Source organism: Leopardus geoffroyi, chromosome D1 (genome assembly GCF_018350155.1).
Source record: "Leopardus geoffroyi isolate Oge1 chromosome D1, O.geoffroyi_Oge1_pat1.0, whole genome shotgun sequence".
NCBI classification, from domain to species: Eukaryota; Metazoa; Chordata; class Mammalia; order Carnivora; family Felidae; genus Leopardus; species Leopardus geoffroyi.
This window is the reverse complement of record NC_059329.1, coordinates 35,336,113-35,355,308: the sequence shown is the minus strand read 5'-3', so window position 1 is coordinate 35,355,308 and position 19,196 is coordinate 35,336,113.

The following is a 19,196-nucleotide window of genomic DNA, read 5'->3' as shown; positions in this document are numbered from 1 at the left end:
GGGCTGGTTTAATGGTCATGAACTCTAATTTTTGTTTGTCTGGGAAATTCTATCTCTCCTTCTATTCTGAATGATACCCTTACTGGATAGACTATCCTTGGCTGCAAATATTCCCCATTCATCACTTTGAATGCATTATGCAACTCCCTTCTGGATTGCCAACTTTCAGTTAAGAAATCTTTGTTTAGCCTTATGGGTTTTCCCTTGTAAGTTAAGGACTTGTTTTGTCTTGCAGCTTTTCATATTTTTTCCTTTATCACTATATTTTGTAAATTTATTTACAATATGTCTTGGTCTTGGCTTGCTTTTGTTAATTATGGTGGGAGTTCTCTGTGATTCTTCATTCTGGATGTCTGTTTTCTTCCCCTGATTAGGAAAGTTTTCTGCTATTATTTCTTCAAATAAATTTTCTTCCCCCTTTCCCTCTCTTCCTCCTCTGGCATATCTATAGTATGAATGTTAATACATTTGGTGGAGTCACTGAGTTTCCTAAGTCTATTCTCATGTTGCATAATTTGTCTTTCTCTGTTTTGTTCAGCTTCATTATTGTCCATTATTTTAACTTCTAGGTCACTAATTCATCCCTCTGCTTTTTCCCACCTGCTATTCATTGCATCAAACTTGTTTCCAATATCCTTTATTGAATTTTTCATCTCCAAATCATCCTTTTTTTTCTTAAAGTTTATGTATTTATTTCTTTTGAGAGTGAGCAGCGAGTTGGGGAGGGGCAAAGAGAGAGAGGGAGATAGAATCCCAAGCAGGCTCTGCACTGAGAGCAGAGACTGTGTGAGGCTCCATCTCACCAAACCTGAGATCATGACCTGACTCAAAATCAAGGGTTGACACTTAACTGACTGAGCCTCCCAGGCACCCCTGAATGATTTTTTTTTACCTCTTTTATCTCTGCTGTTAGGATCTCACTGATGTCTTCTATTCTTTTCTCAAGCCCAGTGAGTATCCTTATGATTGTTGCTTTAAATTCTCCATCAGGCATGTTACTTATATCTGTTTCACTTGGATCTCTGGCCATGGCCTTATCTTATTATTTCATCTGGGATAAATTACTCTGCTTTGACATTTTGTCTAAGTCTCTGCCTTCTTCTCTTAGAAAAGCCAGTTAGGGGCGCCTGGGTGGCTCAGTCGGTTAAGCGGCCGACTTCGGCTCAGGTCATGATCTCGCGGTCCGTGAGTTCGAGCCCCGCGTCGGGCTCTGTGCTGACAGCTCAGAGCCTGGAGCCTGTTTCAGATTCTTTGTCTCCCTCTCTCTGACCCTCCCCCATTCATGCTCTGTCTCTCTCTGTCTCAAAAATAAACATTAAAAAAAAATTTTAAAAAGAAAAGCCAGTTATATCTCCTGATTCTGAAAATAATGGCCTTATGAAGAAAAGGTCATTTAGTGCCCAGGACCTGGTGTTTCAGGGAGTGTCCCTGTTGTGTGCTGCATGTGCTCTGCTGTTGTGTTTTGGCCTCTCTATCCTTCAGGCCACTTGCCTGCTGTGGGCACTGGTTTGTCCCTGGCCTGATGTGGCAACTTTTAACTAGGTGTGCTCTGTTCTGCTTGTGAAGTGAGACCTGACAGCAACTCCACCAAACTGAGAACCTGCAGAACTCTCTGGATGGGAAGATATATGTGGGCAGGTGTTTGTGCTGGTGTTCTGAGGAAAGGGCCTGCCATACTAGGGCTAAAGCAAGCTTGACTGGGAAGGGAAGTCCCATCAGGATAAAGAGGGGTGGGGCTTAGACTAAGCCAGTTAGGAAGCCAGTGTCTGAGCTGAGAGGCTTCTCACAGGTGACTCTGTGTTTGTGCCTAGGGCCACGGGAGGGAAATGGCACCAGTGAGCTTCTTTGTTCCAGAGAGGCGTTTTCCGTGAACACTGCCTCTTAGGGAAGGGCTCCTCGAAAAGGTAATAACCTCCCCTTTGTGTCTCCCAAATATTTTTCAGATCACTGTTTCCATGCTGTCCATCTCAGTTTGTCTGCCTTCTCTCCAGGAGCAGGACGTTGCCCTCCTGGCTCTATCCCAGCCAAGCCTGCTGACCTTTAAAACTCCTGACTTTAGGAACACGGTGTGGACAGAGGCCTGTGCCTGTCTTCCGGGGGAGGGGTCCACCTGTCTGGAACTGAAGGAATTTTGTCACAAAATCCAGCCTTTCTTGTTTTCCAAGCCAATGGCTTTGGGGGAAGGTTCTCCTTATGGGCTCCCCTGTGTGTTCCTCTCTAGCCCTTCTCTATGTCCACAGCACCCATGATCTGTTTCTCTCTTAAACCACATCTCCACACTTTCTACCTTCTTCAATGTGACCTCTTCTCTCCCTTTAGTTGTGAAGTTTGCTCTGTCAGTCTTCTGGTCAATTTATGGGGTAGTTTATGATGATTTGATAACTATCTAGTTGTGTTCCTGGGATAAGAAGAGTGCAGGGTCCTCCTAATCTGCCACTATCTTTGATTCCTCTTGTTTTGTTTTCAATATCTTTTCTCAGCATACACAGTCTGACATACTGTCAAAAATTGACTGAGTTTATTAATCTCAGGATCAAAAACCTCAGCAGAATTTATCTGCCAGTCTAGCCTCAGATTATGAACATTTAAGAAAATGTTATTATAAATCTTCATGAAAGAAGATGGGTTCTGGCAGAGTCTTCTGCAAGACAAGTCAAAGTTAACAATTAGGTACTATAAGAAACTGGCCATAGATGTGTCCTGAAGGTTTTGAAAGAAGGGAAACAAATGCACCCTCTAGTTGTGAAGTGAGAATCTAGGATTGAGCCTTTCCCCTTAAATATTAAGAGAGGTATGTAAGGAGGTGAGAACTGAGGAGTAGATACAGTTAGGAACTAAAAGTGTGGTATTATGGAACTCCAGAGTAAAAATGTTTTAATAAGTAGGCATGTAGTATCAAAGTTGTTGAATATTGACATGAAGTCAAACAAGATAAAAACTGAAGAGGAATGTTGAATTTAACAATATATATTGTAGATGATGACATAGAAAAGGAAAGCTGCAGTGGAAGAGTGGGGGAAATGGCTAATAGCATAAATTAGGGGGTGTATGTGGAGAAAGAAAGTCAATAAAACCAGAGTTTACTGTTTCAAGTTATTTTTCGTCCATTTGCAAAGAGTTGCAAACATTTTTTCTGTACCACACATAACATTACATTCCAATATCTTCTTTCTTCCATTGTTTTTAATTTCCAAAAATATTTTAATATTAAGGAAGTCCAATTTATCTAACTTTTCTTGGGTGGTGGGGGCTCTTGTGTTTTTGTTATCATATCTAAGATCATTGCATTGATCCAGGATCACAGAGATTTACTTTTAAGTTTTCTTCTAATATTTTTATCATTTTTGCTCTGCACATAGGTTTATGATGTATTTTGAGTTCATTTTTGTTTATGATGGGAAGCAGGGGTCTTAATCCACTCTTTTTCATGTGGATATCCATTTTACCCAAAACCATTAGTAGAGGAGACTATCATCCCCTCTACCCCCACCAGCAAGTGAATTGCCTTGGCATCCTTGTCAAAATTCAATTAACCTTAAATAATTTGGCCATAAATGATTTAAATGACCATTACCATTTATTTAGTTCTTTAACTTCTATCAATGATGTTTTCTTCTTTCTGGGTAGTAGTCTTGAAGGTCTTTGGCAAAAACTATTATGAAATAGCTTATTAATTTTCATAACATTATAAATATTACTAATTTTATTTTTGTTTTGCTGATTATTGATGTATAGAAGCAGAATTCTTTACTGTATATTGATCTTGAATTCCGCAACTTTGCTGATTTTATTTATTAGTTCTAATACTATGTTTGTGTATGCATGTATTTTCTTTAGAATCTACTATTTACAAGATTACATCATCTTTATTTTTTTTTTAATTTTTTTTTTAACGTTTATTTATTTTTGAGACAGAGAGAGACAGAGCATGAACGGGGGAGGGTCAGAGAGAGAGGGAGACACAGAATCTGAAACAGGCTCCAGGCTCTGAGCTGTCAGCACAGAGCCTGACGCGGGGCTTGAACTCACGGACCGCGAGATCATGACCTGAGCCGAGGTCGGCCGCCCAACCGACTGAGCCACCCAGGCGCCCCAGATTACATCATCTTTTTTTTTTTTTTTTTAAGATTTTTTTTTCAACGTTTATTTATTTTTGGGACAGAGAGAGACAGAGCATGAACGGGGGAGGGGCAGAGAGAGAGGGAGACACAGAATCGGAAACAGGCTCCAGGCTCTGAGCCATCAGCCCAGAGCCTGACGCGGGGCTCAAACTCACGGACCGCGAGATCGTGATCGTGACCTGGCTGAAGTGGGACGCTTAACCGACTGCGCCACCAAGGCGCCCCTACATCATCTTTAAATAGAGATAGATAGTTCTTATCCTATAATTCTGTATACTTTTTTTTTCTTGCTAATTACTCAGTTTATATCCTTCAATGCAATGTTGAATACAAGTAGTGGGAGTAGGATTCCTTGTCCTGTTTCTGATAATAGGTGGAAAGCTTATGGTCTTTTACTTTAACACATGATTCTGTTAGTAAAATTTTGTAGATACCCTTTATCAGCTTGATGAAGTGTAATTTTATTCCTAGTTTCTTTAGTTGTGTTTTTTAATCATGAGTGTTTAATTTTATCTAATGTTTTCTTCTGTACCAATTGAGATGACCAGTGGTTTTGTCCTTTTACATTTTTCAAGTTTTTTATAAGTCTAATTTACAAATAAAACTAGTATGTATTTGAGATATAAAATGTGATTTGATATACATATACATTATGAAGTTATTACAATTAAGCGAACTAGGAGATCTATCATCTCACATAATTCCCTTTTTCTATATGTGCATATGGAAGGAACATTAAAGATGTACTCTCTTAACAGATTCCAAGTATACAATACAATATTATTAACTAGAGTTACCATGTTGTACAATAAAGTTCCAGAATTATTTCATCTTATAACTGAATGTGCCCTTTGACCAACATTTCCCCTCTTCCCTTACCTCTCAGCCCTCTGTTTCTCTAAGTTCAACTTTTTTTTTAGATTCCACATGTCAATGAGATCATGCAGTATTTCTCTTTCTGTGTCTGGTTTATTCCACTTAGCATAATATCCTCAAGGTCCATCCATGTTTTTGCAAATGGCTAAATTGTCTTCTTTTTTAAAGACTACATAATACTCTTATATATACTTTCATTATCCATTTATCTACTGTTAGACACTTAGGTTGTTTCCATATCTTTGTTATTATTAATAATGCTTCAATGAACATGAGTGTGCAGATAACTCTTTGAGGTAGTGATTTTATTTCCTTTGCATATATACCCATAAGTGGAATTCTTGGATCATATGGTAGCTCTATGCTTAGTTTTTAAGGAATCTCCATACTTTTTTTTTCCTACTGGCTGTACCAGTTTCTATTTCCACCAAGGGTGTGTAAGAGTTCTCTTTTCTTTTTTGCTAATACTTGTTATCTTTTAACATTTTGGTAATAGCCATACTAACAAGTATGAGGTGATATCTCATTGTGGTTTTGATTTGTACTTGCCTGATGATTAGTGATATTAAGCACCTTTTCTTATAACTTTTGGCCTTCTGTATGTTTTATTTGGAAAATGTCTATTGAGATTCTTCGCCATTTTCAAATCAGATGTTGTTATTGTTGTTTTGCTATTGAGTTATATCATTTGGTAATATAATTTGAAATTAGGAAGTGCTATGTCTCTAGCTTTGTTCTTCTTTCTCCATATTTCTTTAGCCACTTGGGACTTTTTATGGTTTCATACAGTTTTTGGGAGTGTTTTGTTTTGCTTTGTTTCGTTTTTTGTATTTTGATGAAAAGCACCATTGGAATTTTGATAGGGATTGCACTGCATTAAAAAAGTCAGTTGGATATTTTGACAATATTAAGTTTTCTAATTCATGAACACAGAATATCTTTCCATTTATTATATCATCTTCAGTTTCTTTCATGAATGTTTTGAAGTTTTCAGTATACAATTCCTTGGTTAAATTTATCCCTTGAGATGCCTAGGTGGCTCAATTGCTTAAGCCATCCAATTCTTGGTTTCAGCTCAGGTCGTGATCTCACAGTTTCTGGGTTCAAGCTCCACATTGGGTTCTGCACTGACAGTGCAGAGACTGCTTGGGATTCTCTGTCTGTAATTTATCATCACTTGTATTCTAGAATCTATCTTACCATGAGGTCCAGTGAAGTTGTGCATTGATATTTGTTGAACAGCTTTTTCATACCAAATTAATTAAGTATTGAAATAATGTTACAGAGGAACAAAATGGCAGATGATCTGTACAAAATAATGACCTGCCTTTACTCCCGCTGATTCTCACACGTTTACCTTCATCTCTTCCTTTGCAGCCTACTATCTCAGAATTTCCTTCTCAAGTTGACAGGAGGCAGAGGGAGAGATAAGAGGCTCCTCACTTCCTGAGCAGTAGAAGACAACTTAAGTATACGTCAAAAGGGAAAACTAAATATAGTTTTATGGTTCCTTATTGTAAAAATGATGAGTTTTAGCAGAGGCTTTAGTAAACCACATTATTTCAGGGGATATTCATGGGTTGCCCTGAGACTAACTTATCTCTCTGATAAGTTTCATTTGTCTCTTTAATAAATGTGAAATCCCCTTTCAGAACAGAATACAATTATATTTTGGTAATTACTTTTGTTTTACATCAGTGTAACCTTGGCTCTGGTACATTTTAGACTAGAAATAGAAATGATAGTTAGCATTTTCGAAGTTACGGCTATCCTCAAATGGCATGCCTGTCAGTACGATGTGGTATGTGGTAATATGCAATGTGCAAAAAGGTGAATAGAATCTAGTCAAAAGAATCAGATAACCCAAAGCTGACAGTTTAACACCATATTGAAGAAGAGACGTATCAGGTGAGTTGTACTGTGCATTTTATATATAATATAATAAATATAATATATAATTATATAAAGTATAATTATATAAAGTATAATATATTATTATAATATAATATATTATACTTTATATAAAGTATAAAATATATATTTTATATTTATATTTTATATATTTATATTATATTTATATAATATATATTATATATTATATATTTATATATTTTATATATTTTATATTTATAATTTATATTTATATTTATATAATTATATAAAATATAATTTTATATAAAATATAATATATTTATATAAAATATAAAATATAATATATAATTATACTTTATATAATTATATATTATATTATAATAATATATTATTATATAAAATATTATATATATATAAAATTATAAAAGAAGTATCGAGAGAGGTCTGTGGTTTGGTAGTAGGTGAACTGTAGGGATAAGTCAGCAGATTTTTCTTTTAAAATATGAAACAACTTTTGTGTTTTTCCCTTTAAATGTAGATTTCAATCTGGTTTAAAAAAGATTTTAAGTGTGGGATAAAAAGTCACTAACTTCCTACTTATTATTTCTTTTTTTTTTTTTTTTTTTTTTTCTTCAAGGTTTATTTATTTTTGGGACAGAGAGAGACAGAGCATGAACGGGGGAGGGGCAGAGAGAGAGAGGGAGACACAGAATCGGAAACAGGCTCCAGGCTCTGAGCCATCAGCCCAGAGCCTGACGCGGGGCTCGAACTCACGGATCGCGAGATCGTGACCTGGCTGAAGTCAGACGCTTAACCGACTGCGCCACCCAGACGCCCCTCATTATTTCTAAATGGATTAATATTTTCAGTTATTTCATAAGTGAAATTTTTCCTATAGGGTTTCAGTAAAATTGGTCCAAATTATGTGCAGTACATGAAAAGAATGATGGCTGTTTCACTTCCATTAATCCTGTGCACTCGGTTCAATTTGTCACATTGAAGTTGATCACAGGGAGATATATAAGAATTCAAGACATAATTACCTAGAGTAGATACTTTTAAATTTTTTTTCAACGTTTATTTATTTTTGGGACAGAGAGAGACACAGCATGAATGGGGGAGGGGCAGAGAGAGAGGGAGACACAGAATCGGAAACAGGCTCCAGGCTCTGAGCCATCAGCCCAGAGCCCCACGCGGGGCTCGAACTCATGGACCGCGAGATCGTGACCTGGCTGAAGTCGGACGCTTAGCCAACTGCGCCACCCAGGCGCCCCACCTAGAGTAGATACTTTTAAATCTCAGGTGCTGGGGCGCCTGGGTGGCGCAGTCGGTTAAGCGTCGGACTTCAGCCAGGTCACGATCTCGCGGTCCGTGAGTTCGAGCCCCGCGTCAGGCTCTGGGCTAATGGCTCAGAGCCTGGAGCCTGTTTCTGATTCTGTGTCTCCCTCTCTCTGCCCCTCCCCCGTTCATGCTCTGTCTCTCTCTGTCCCAAAAATAAATAAACGTTGAAAAAAAAAATTAGGGGCGCCTGGGTGGCGCAGTCGGTTAAGCGTCCGACTTCAGCCAGGTCACGATCTCGCGGTCCATGAGTTCGAGCCCCGCGTGGGGCTCTGGGCTGATGGCTCAGAGCCTGGAGCCTGTTTCCGATTCTGTGTCTCCCTCTCTCTCTGCCCCTCCCCCGTTCATGCTCTGTCTCTCTCTGTCCCAAAAATAAATAAACGTTGAAAAAAAAAAATTTAAAAAAAAAAAAGAAAAAAAAATTTAAAAAAAAATCTCAGGTGCTTCATGATAAAAAAAAAAAAAAAAAAAAGCTCATATTAAACATCTGCTGGGAGAAACCAAACCAATTTAGGAACAGGATTAACCTAGCCCATCTTTACCATTTCTCTCTTCAAATAAACATTTTGTCTCTTTAACTGTGAACTTGACATACAGTTGATACATTTCACTTACTGTCAAGATCCTCTGTCCCTAAGAATTGTGAATTACTTTGTGGAAGTGAACTTTGAAATAACTAAATCATTCCTTTTTTCAGTTGGTTTATCAGATATGGGGGCTGACATTTGATGGTAATAAATAAAATTATATGCTCAGTTAAAATACTGTTAAACCTCTGATTTTAAAATTAGATTTTAAAGGTGCATTTTTCCTTTTCTGCTTCTATTTTTGGAATAATGATCTACTTATAAGACCCATTGTATATCTATGAATGTGTGTGTGCACATGTGTGCATGTGTGTGTGTGTGTGTGATTAGAGCACGGAGTAGAATTTATTCACCTGAATTCATTCCTTGGAATTATCTGGGCAGAATCCTCTTAAATATGTGTGAAAAGTTAATAGAGGTAAACCTTGATATTAGAAAGCATGAGTATTAAGCAACAATGTATTCTTTCTTTCCTACAATCTAAACTTTCAAGGACTGATATGTTTTCTGCCCCTGCGTAGTATCACGTACAGCTCAAAACTTGTTTGTTTAATTGAAAATGTATATTCTAGAAATAGAAACATTACAATTTTTGGAAGTTTCTAAGTACATTTCATTTCATTATCTTCTTTTTTTTCCGACAAGTTTTTTGACAGGTTAAATAACTAGTTGTTTTCTGAAAACCAGCAGCTTAAAAGTGAGAAATCAGAGTATTTATTTTGGTTGGTAACTAATAGATTTCTGAAAACTACTCTAAGCCTGTTTCTGTGAGCCCTCCTTCAAAGTCTTCATCAAAGCTTTGATAGAAGGCAGCTGGCCTTTGAAAATGCACTATCTGCAGCAGGCTGAAAACTCACGGGCACCTGTAGGCACGGACAATCCGTTTGCAGTGTGAATTATAGGGGACAGGCATTCTAGCATTTTTTTTTTTTTTTTTTAGTACTAAGATTTACAAAGAAGCAAGTTCCCTTTGAGCAGGAGCACACAAGGTCAGTACTCCCTTCAAGTCTCATATTTCAGGGACTATGCCACTGACATAAAAGAATTTAGGAGTGGAAAGTGTTTCTAAGGGGAGGGAGAGATTGTGATAGCCTAACTACTTTAGATTTTGCACTATGCATGTTTCAGTGTGATAGGCTCTCATTGAAAAAAAGTTACTGTATTACTTAAAATTGCTGTATTTTACTCAAAGTTCAAATATCTCTGTTTTTCAGTCTAACATAACTCAGGTCTGGATGCTTGGGGAAATGTTTGAGCAAATTCATAAGAATAAGAAAAACTGCATTTTGACAGATTTACTGACAGAATACAAAAAGGGCCCTGAAGGAGGCAACAATTCTGACAGATTTTGATGTGGGGGTAGAGGGGGTCAGATTTTGAAAGTTTCATGAAGAGCCAAATTCTTACCTAGTCATCTTTACCATGGCTTCTGGTCTAATATTAAATAAATATACTGAATACAATCCATGAGACTGTTGTATTTCAGGCAAATTGTGGATTCTATGTAAAGTATAAGGTTCCCAGTCTGAGAGTGTGCAAGAATGATGGAGATGGGAAGTTTTAACCACATATAATATAAAGTTTCTATGAATATTTGACTCATTTCTAAAGTAAATAATGTGGGCACTTGGGATGAGTGCTGTGTGTTGTATGTAAGAGATGAATCACAGGAATCTACTTCCGAAGCCAAGAGCACACTGTATACACTGTATGTTAGCTGACTTGACAATAAATTATATTAAAAAAATAAAGTAAATAATGTTGGTTGCTGAAAACCTATTAAAGCAACAATTTCAAGACCTACACTTCCTCTCAGTCAGCTAAAGAAATAAATGTTCATTTGCACATATAATATTTCAGAAATTGTTTCTTGACCATATTTTCATTTCAAGAAACATGTTTTTTTATTTTTTTATTTTTTTTATTTTTTTAATATATGAAATTTATTGTCAGATTGGTTTCCATACAACACCCAGTGCTCATCCCAAAAGGTGCCCTCCTCAATACCCATCTCCCACCCTCCCCTCCCTCCCACCCCCCATCAACCCTCAGTTTGTTCTCAGTTTTTAATGGTCTCTTATGCTTTGGCTCTCTCCCACTCTAACCTCTTTTTTTTTTTTTTCCTTCCCCTCCCCCATGGGTTTCTGTTAAGTTTCTCAGGACCCATATAAGAGTGAAACCATATGGTATCTGTCTTTCTCTGTATGGCTTATTTCACTTAGCATCACACTCTCCAGTTCCATCCACGTTGCTACAAAAGGCCATATTTCATTTTTGCTCATTGCCACATAGTATTCCACTCTGGAAAGCAGTGTGGAGGTTCCTCAGAAAATTAAAAATAGACCTACCCTATGACCCAGCAATAGCACTGCTAGGAATTTATCCAAGGGATACAGGAGTACTGATGCATAGGGGCACTTGTACCCCAATGTTTATAGCAGCACTCTCAACAATAGCCAAATTATGGAAAGAGCCTAAATGTCCATCAACTGATGAATGGATAAAGAAATTGTGGTTTATATACACAATGGAATTCAAGAAACATGTTTGATAGGATTTTATATTGCATTCTCACTGGATAAAATTCCATTTGTTATAATAATTTGCATTTTTTCCCTACATTTCAGCTCTTTCCCACCCAAACCCCAGCATTTTTATGTTAACGGTTATTAAGGGTCCAATATAACAACACCTGTCACAACTTGTATCATTAACATACAATTCTAAGCACACGTATATACAACTATGTGGGAATTCAAATGGCTATGTCCTGGTTAAGGAGATTATAAGGAACGCCTTACACTGCTTTCTGGCCATGCTGAAAACAGCTAACAAGTATTTAGTTAATGCGTATTTAGAGGATGGGTCCTGCCTGTGCTCATAAATTCCCTAGACCATGCTATCTGTGGAATATCTTGTTCTCTACTCTTCTTTTGGCATCTTCTATTTTGTATTCTGGGGAATGCCTTGTTTTTTCCAGGCTTTCTATACATTCTTACTGGCACTTAGTCAAGGACATATTGTGCAAGGTTTTCTCTGTAACGTATGCCTTATAAATACAGGAGTCTGAGAGCAGCTTTGGGAGACTTCCCTTAGCGTCCTTTCACCTCTCTTAACTTGTGGAGTTCTGAGTAATCCTTTCTGCACTCCTGGGCTTTGCTGGACAAAGCCAAAAGCTGAACTCACAACTGGTGACCCTGACGCAATAAGCCAAACCTACACAACTATATTTGAACTGACCTGTTTATAAAAAGACTTTTCTCTATTTACATGTTTCCCCATATTTCCTTTTCCTGTCTAATAATACTACAGTTTATATGTAGTAAAATTTATGGAGACGGTTGTTAAAGTCAATTATTATTATTATTTATGGCCAAATATATATTGCCTTACATACTAGTGCTTTTAATTCTATAGGATAGGTCCTCATAGTCAGAATTTATGGTATAATTAAATGATAATTGTCACATCATATTCCAGAAACTGTATATTATTATATTTTTCCAGAAGAATATGATGCTAAATCACTCACATTCTTGCTAGAACTTATTGTGTTACTGTATAATTTTCTCTTTTAAAAGTCAACATATATATTTGGAAATATTCTTTATGGTGTCAAAAATGTGTCACATTAAGAGAGAACACTAGTTTGCCTAAATAATATTTTTAGTGTTTGATATTGATTACATTAAATCATATTAAATTTGACTAAAGAATTAATTTGCTTTTTGCAGAAAGTTTCTTACAGTTTCTTTTGAAAAACAAATATATAAAGGTTAGGATGAAGATTGAGAACAGGCATATAATTTGACTCTGAACTACTGACACTGATTTTTTTAATAACATTTTATGCCCATGTAACTTGTCCATTGCTTTCTTGAAAATTCCTATAAGAAATGACCAATCTCAGAAAGATTTTCAGTTTAGTACTTCTGAAAAGTTGACCATTCCAAGCATTCCACTAATGCTCATGTAAACATCTTGATGCTACTTTAATTTTTCTCAAAGTTACTTATAAATGTTTGTATTAAATCACCCTTATGGAAGTAACTCTTATACAAAGCAATTATAGAGAACACTTTATTTGGAAGAACACACACAAAAATAAAACTTCTCTTGTGTTTCAGTTGCATTTTTTTGTTTTTCACCATGTCAGTCTCATTTAAAAATTCACATCACTTATCAATTTTATTTCTAGCAACATTATACTTTTTACATTGTTTGGCAGAGGCAATGCTAGGTATCTATCACACTACATCTTCCTCTTGGGCATAGACGCTACATTCTCACACCTCCCTTGCAATTAGATTTGGAGCATGTGAAGCAATATTGTATTGGAATGTGGGCAGAAGCAATGCAAGGAAGTCCAGCCTCTCCTAAGCCTTGTTCCTTATGCACTTTGCACTGTTTAGCGCTCTGTCTTCTGTGACTACCTGAAGCCCAATGTTCCAGATGACATAGTTATAAGACAGAAGACTATCTCACCTTATATGGAGTTAAAATGCATGTAAGAAAGAAACTTTTACTATGTTAATCTACTGAAATTTGAGATTTTATAAGTTGTCTTACGGCAGCCTATCTTTTCTGAACAACACATGATTTGGAATGTCTTCTATGGTCCCTAACTTATGTTTATCTCCAGACTCAAATCTTTACTTCTCCTCACCTCACAACATTAGACTTTGGTGGACAGAAAATCTTCAGTGAGTGCCTCCTATGAGGGAATCACTACCTCATACTTTGCCTCTCATGATAATCTGATGTCAAATAGAAGCACTTATAGTTTTTAAATACCAATTTTTGTTCTCACATATTTGTTTCCCCTCTGGTCTCTGCTAGAACATGAATGCTCTCTTGCACCAGTTCCATGCCTCCTATGTTAGTGCCTCTATCAATTCTATAATTCTACAGTGGGGCACAGGAGAGAGGGCACAAAATAAGAACCAAAGTTAATCAAACAAAATAAAATGTTTTTGTTTTTGTTTTTTTGTTTTGTTTTGTTTTGTTTTGTTTTCGCCCTGGGAAGTTTACTGTAACACTATGGGCTATGCCTAGTGCTCTGTTTTTTGAGCATCATGATGTATTTTAAAAAGTCCCATTATAATCCACATATATAACACCCATAATATTCATTATATTTTATCTAATTATCCTAAATTCTGTGAGCGCAATGACCATGACAATCTTGTGTACCCCTATGGTAAATGCCTGGCAAAAAATAGGTTCTCAGTAAAAGTGAATTGATTCATTAATTGATCTTCATTTGCAAAGATGTTAAAGCCCAACAGCAGTTATTTTTGTCTAGTTTGCTTGCTTTATAGAGATTCCATTTATGTATCACTTCAGAAAGCACAATAGTAAGAAATAAACTGATGGAATGGCAACTGTTTCTTCCTTTTTATAAACTGGCAGAGCTATGCTTCTATATTTCCTGTTAACAACTCTAATTTTGTCTCCAATAATATACCATGATATTCACTCACTATTATTATTTTTCAAGGAGTACAGAAAAAATGAAAAAAAGGGAAAACATGCATGCACACCATGATAAGTTACAGTAGCATTCAGTGGGCTGAAGGGGTTATTGGATGGGTTCAGAACATTTAGGTTATTCAAACACTTAACTAGATTTCTCAAACCATTTGTAATACATGTCCTTGTATTCTGTCTATGACAAACTAGTTAGAGACTATAATAACCCTTTAAATCTAAAAAGGCTAACTTTATAAAGTGGTCACAAGAAGTCCTTTATGAGACTTTCTCCTGGATGCTAAGACCACTGATTTACTTTTACCTTAACACTTTGCACCTGTAACTCCCCTGCCTTGAAGATGTATTGGACTTCTTGACCAAGAATGATACCCTAAAAGCTGTGTCCTGCTATTTGGATTCAGAGTAACTGACACTAGTTCCTTAAGTTTGTAATTGACTAACTAGTTTTAGTCCACACAATTTAATATCTGTCTGGGTCACTCACAACCAATTGTACTATTAATGACTCACAAGAAAGAGAAACATATCTGCAGTTACAAAGTTTGTTTAAAAACAAAGTAGTTTTTGTTAGATTTATTGCACTTGGGTTGTTATCAGTAGGCTATAATATTTGTGATATAAACCACAGACACTTAGATAATATTTCCCTAGAAAAACAGTTTTATATCACTGAGAACACATTTGGGAAACTTTGGTATCACAGTAGAGCATTCAGACCCTTCCAAGTTAGGATCCTTAGGTTGAAGTGTTTCTAGTTTTACTTGGTGTGACAAAAAACAAAGGTGATATACTGTTCTAAATAACTGTGGAATCAAGAAAAATTGGAACTGGTGATAGAATTTAGTATATCATACAAAATAATCAAAACCTAGAAATACAAAAAAAAAAATAGAATAAGAGGATCCAAAAGGAGATTCATCAAATACATTACCTCTTCTTTGTTGTAATATTACAAATGTACTAGGTAATAACAGATATAAAAACATATTACTAGTTCTTTTTCAGGGGAATAGGATTTAACCAAAGTGCAGGAAATAAAAAAAAATCAGCTGATAAAAATCATAAAGGATATATTGCATAGAAAAAGTAAACACAATAGTCTTGAATGTTGCAAAATAAAAAGAACTTTATCAATATTCTATCATCATACCAAGTCCAGGCTGCTTGCAAGTCTCAGCTCCATGAGAGCAGCTGATCAGAAATGTGGGAGAAAGCTTGTCCATAGATATATCTGTTGAAATATTGAACCAGAAAGTGACACCAAGTGTAAAACATTAGGAACACGTTGTTGAAATATGAGACTTCAAAATAACCAAGTAGAAGAGACGAAAGCAAATGCATTTTAGTACCTAGAGAGAAGAAAATGGAATGAAATAAGGAAAGAGTTGTTTGGAGATGTGTTACGAGGCACCAACTTTGAAGAAAAATTTTCAAATCTAAACACCCCCATTTACTACCTACATGATATGGATCAAATCAATCACTAAGATATTTTTCTCATCTGAAAATAGAGTTGGCTTTAACACATACCTGAGTTTTGTGGAAATCAGAATTATTCTATAGCTGGTCAATATTTATAGCTATTGTTAAGTGTGTGACTTCATCAAAAATATCCATAAAAATGTTTATTTTTCTAATGTGGCAGGTAAGAAGCTTGGAAGTGGCCACTTTATCTTAAAAATAAATAAAAAGCTTGACAAACTGAAAAAATGACAAATCTTAGATCTTTAAGAGAAGTGAGATCACAGGACAAATTGCTGCAAGCGGAACTGGAGAGATCAAAGGTGAATACAGAGAAGCACAATTTGCTGAAGCAGAAAGCCTTGGACACAAAACCTCATGGGAACAAGTGTTGGGTAGGAAGACATAAACTGTTACATTTGAATTGCTAGAGGTTCAATGTGGACAACCCTAGGAGTTGAAAACTGGAAGGATTCTCAGTCACAGAAGTGGGTCTACATTTTCCAAAACGGGAAGCAAGAAAACAAATAAAAAGACTAGGAAAAAAGTACAGAATATCCAAGAATTATGCAACAACTACAAAAGGTGTAACATATGTGCAATGGAATACCAGAACGAGGAAAAGAAAGAAAGGAGCATATGTACTTTTGAAGTAATAATGAGTGAAAATTTACCCAAGTTAATGTTAGACACCAAAACATAGATCCAGGGAGCTCAGTGAACACTAACCAGAATAAATGCCAGAAAGATGACAACTAGACATACCATTTTAAACTACAGAAAATCAAAAATAAACAATTCTGAAAGAAGCTAGAGGAAAGAATGCCTTAACTATAGAGGAATAAAGATAAAAATTACATTTAATTTCAGCTCAGAAACTATGCAAGCAAGAAGAGAGTGGACTGGAATATTTAAAAGCTTTGAAAGAAAAAAAAAAAACAAAAAACAAAAAACGAAACAAACCAAAAAACCAAAACACCAACCTAGAATTCTACACTTGGAAAAATGATTCTTCAGAAGTGAAGGAAAAAACGCTAACCTAGAATTGTATACCTGGAAAAATGATCCTTCAAACGTGAAGAACTTGGTGGTTCGGTCGTTTAAGTGTCTGGCTCTTGATTTAAGCTCAGGTCATAATCTCACAGTTCCTGGGTTCAAGCCCCACACAGAGCTCCACACTGACAGCATGAAGACTGCTTGGGATCCTCTCTCTCCCTCTCTCTCTGCTCTTCCCCTGCTCATGCTCTCTCTCTTTCTCTCTCTCTCTCTCAAAATAAATAAATATCTGTATTTTTTAAAGTGAAGGCAAAGTAAAGACTTTCTTAGATAAAAATTGCGGGTATTGGTTGCTAGTAGTCCTGCCTCACTAGAAATGTTAAAAGTTCTTTAGAGACAAGAAAAATGATATAGGTCACAACTCAGATCTATATAAAGAGAGAAGGAGCATCAGAGATGAAATAAGTGAAGGTAAAATAAAAGAAAATTACTTTTCTTAACCCAGTTGATCTAAAAGAACTGTTCAAGAAAATAACAATATATTTTATTATATATGCTTATATATAAGCAAAATATTTATGTATATAACTATTCAGACATCAGAGGATATGGGAAAAATATAAATATGTATTACTAAGTGAAACTAGCTAACCTAGAAAGGCTATCTATGGTATGATTCCAACAATATGACATTCTTGAAAAGGCAAAATATGGAAGACAGTAAAAAGATAAGGAGAGAGGGAGGGATGAAAAGTCCAAGCACTGAAGAATTTTAGGGCAGTGAAAACACTCTATATGAAGCATAATGATAGGCACATGTCATTATAAATTTGTCCAAACCCACCGAATGTACAACACCAAGTGTGAACCCTAATGTAAACTATGGAAATGTATATGGTTATGTATAAGCAACATGAAAGGAATGATTCAAAGGATGGGAAAGAGGAATTATAATTATTTAGTTATACTCTGAAGCAGTGTAGTGTTACTTAGAATGGACTTGGATTAATCATAAATGTATATTGCAAAATTTAAGGCAAAACTAAATATTTTTTTAAGTTTAATATACTAAGAAAGAAGAGAAAATTAAACCGTAAAATTCTCAATGGAACTACAAGCAGTAAGAGAGTAGCAGGAAAAAAATAGGAACACAGAAGAAGGACAACAAATAGAAAATAGTAATGAATGTGATAGATATTATTCAAACTATATCAATAATCACTTTGAACATTAATGGTCTAAATGCACCAATTTAAGACAAAGATTGTCAGAGTGAATCAATAAATAAGACCTAACGCTGTATTGTCTACAAGAAACCCAAGTTTAAATATAAAGATACATATAGATTAGGGGTGCCTGAGTGGCTCAGTCAGTTAAGCGCCTGACTTTGGCTCAGGTCATGATCTCCCAGTTCATGAGTTTGAGCCTGTGTGGGGCTCTGTGCTGATAGCTCAGAGGCTGGAACCTGCTTCAGATTCTGTGTCTCCCTCCTATCTGCCCCTCCTCCACTCGCTCTCTCTCTCTCTCTCTCTCAAAAATAAACATTAAGAAATGATACATATAGATTAAAAGTAATTGATGGAGCAAGATATGCAAGGCTAACACTAATCAAAATAAAACAGAAGTAGCTATATTAATTTCAGACATAGGCAATTTGAGAGCAAGGGAAATTATCAGAGGTAAAGGGAAACATTACATTATAATAAATGGGTCAATTTCCCAAAAAGTTGTAACAATCCTTGGCATAGGTGTACATAAAAACAGACTCCTCAATACATAAACTAAAAATTGATAGATCTGCAAGGAAAAATAAATAAATATACTATTATAGTATTAGAATTCAGCACTTTTTAATCAGAAATTGACAGATATAGCAGGCAAAATATCAGTAAAGGACATAGTTGAACTCAACAATACCATTAATCAACTGGATATAATAAACATCAATAAACTACTTCATCCAATAACAATAGAATGCATATTCTTCTGAAGTTCACATGGATCATTCACAAGATAGGCCACACTCTGGTCCATAAAACACACCCTAGCAAATTTAAAATAGTAGGAAAGTACAACGTCTTCTTCTAGACTATAACGGAATTGAACTAGAAATGAATAACAAAAGATAGCTGGGCAATTCCCCAAACATTTAGACATTAACCTACAAACTCCTAAATAACACATGGATTGAAGAAAAAATTTCAAGAAAAAATTTAAAATACTTTGAACTAAATGAAAATGAAAATAAAACGTATCAAAATTTGTGGGATGCAGTAAAAGCTATGCTTAGAGCAAAATTAATTGCAAATATTAGAAAATAATATCTAAATCAATCATCTAAGATTTTACCTTTAAAAGGTAGAAAAGGAAAAGAAAATTAAATCCAAAATAAGCAGAATAAAAGCAACAATTAAAACTAGAATAGAAATCAATGCAGTTGGGAACAGGAAAT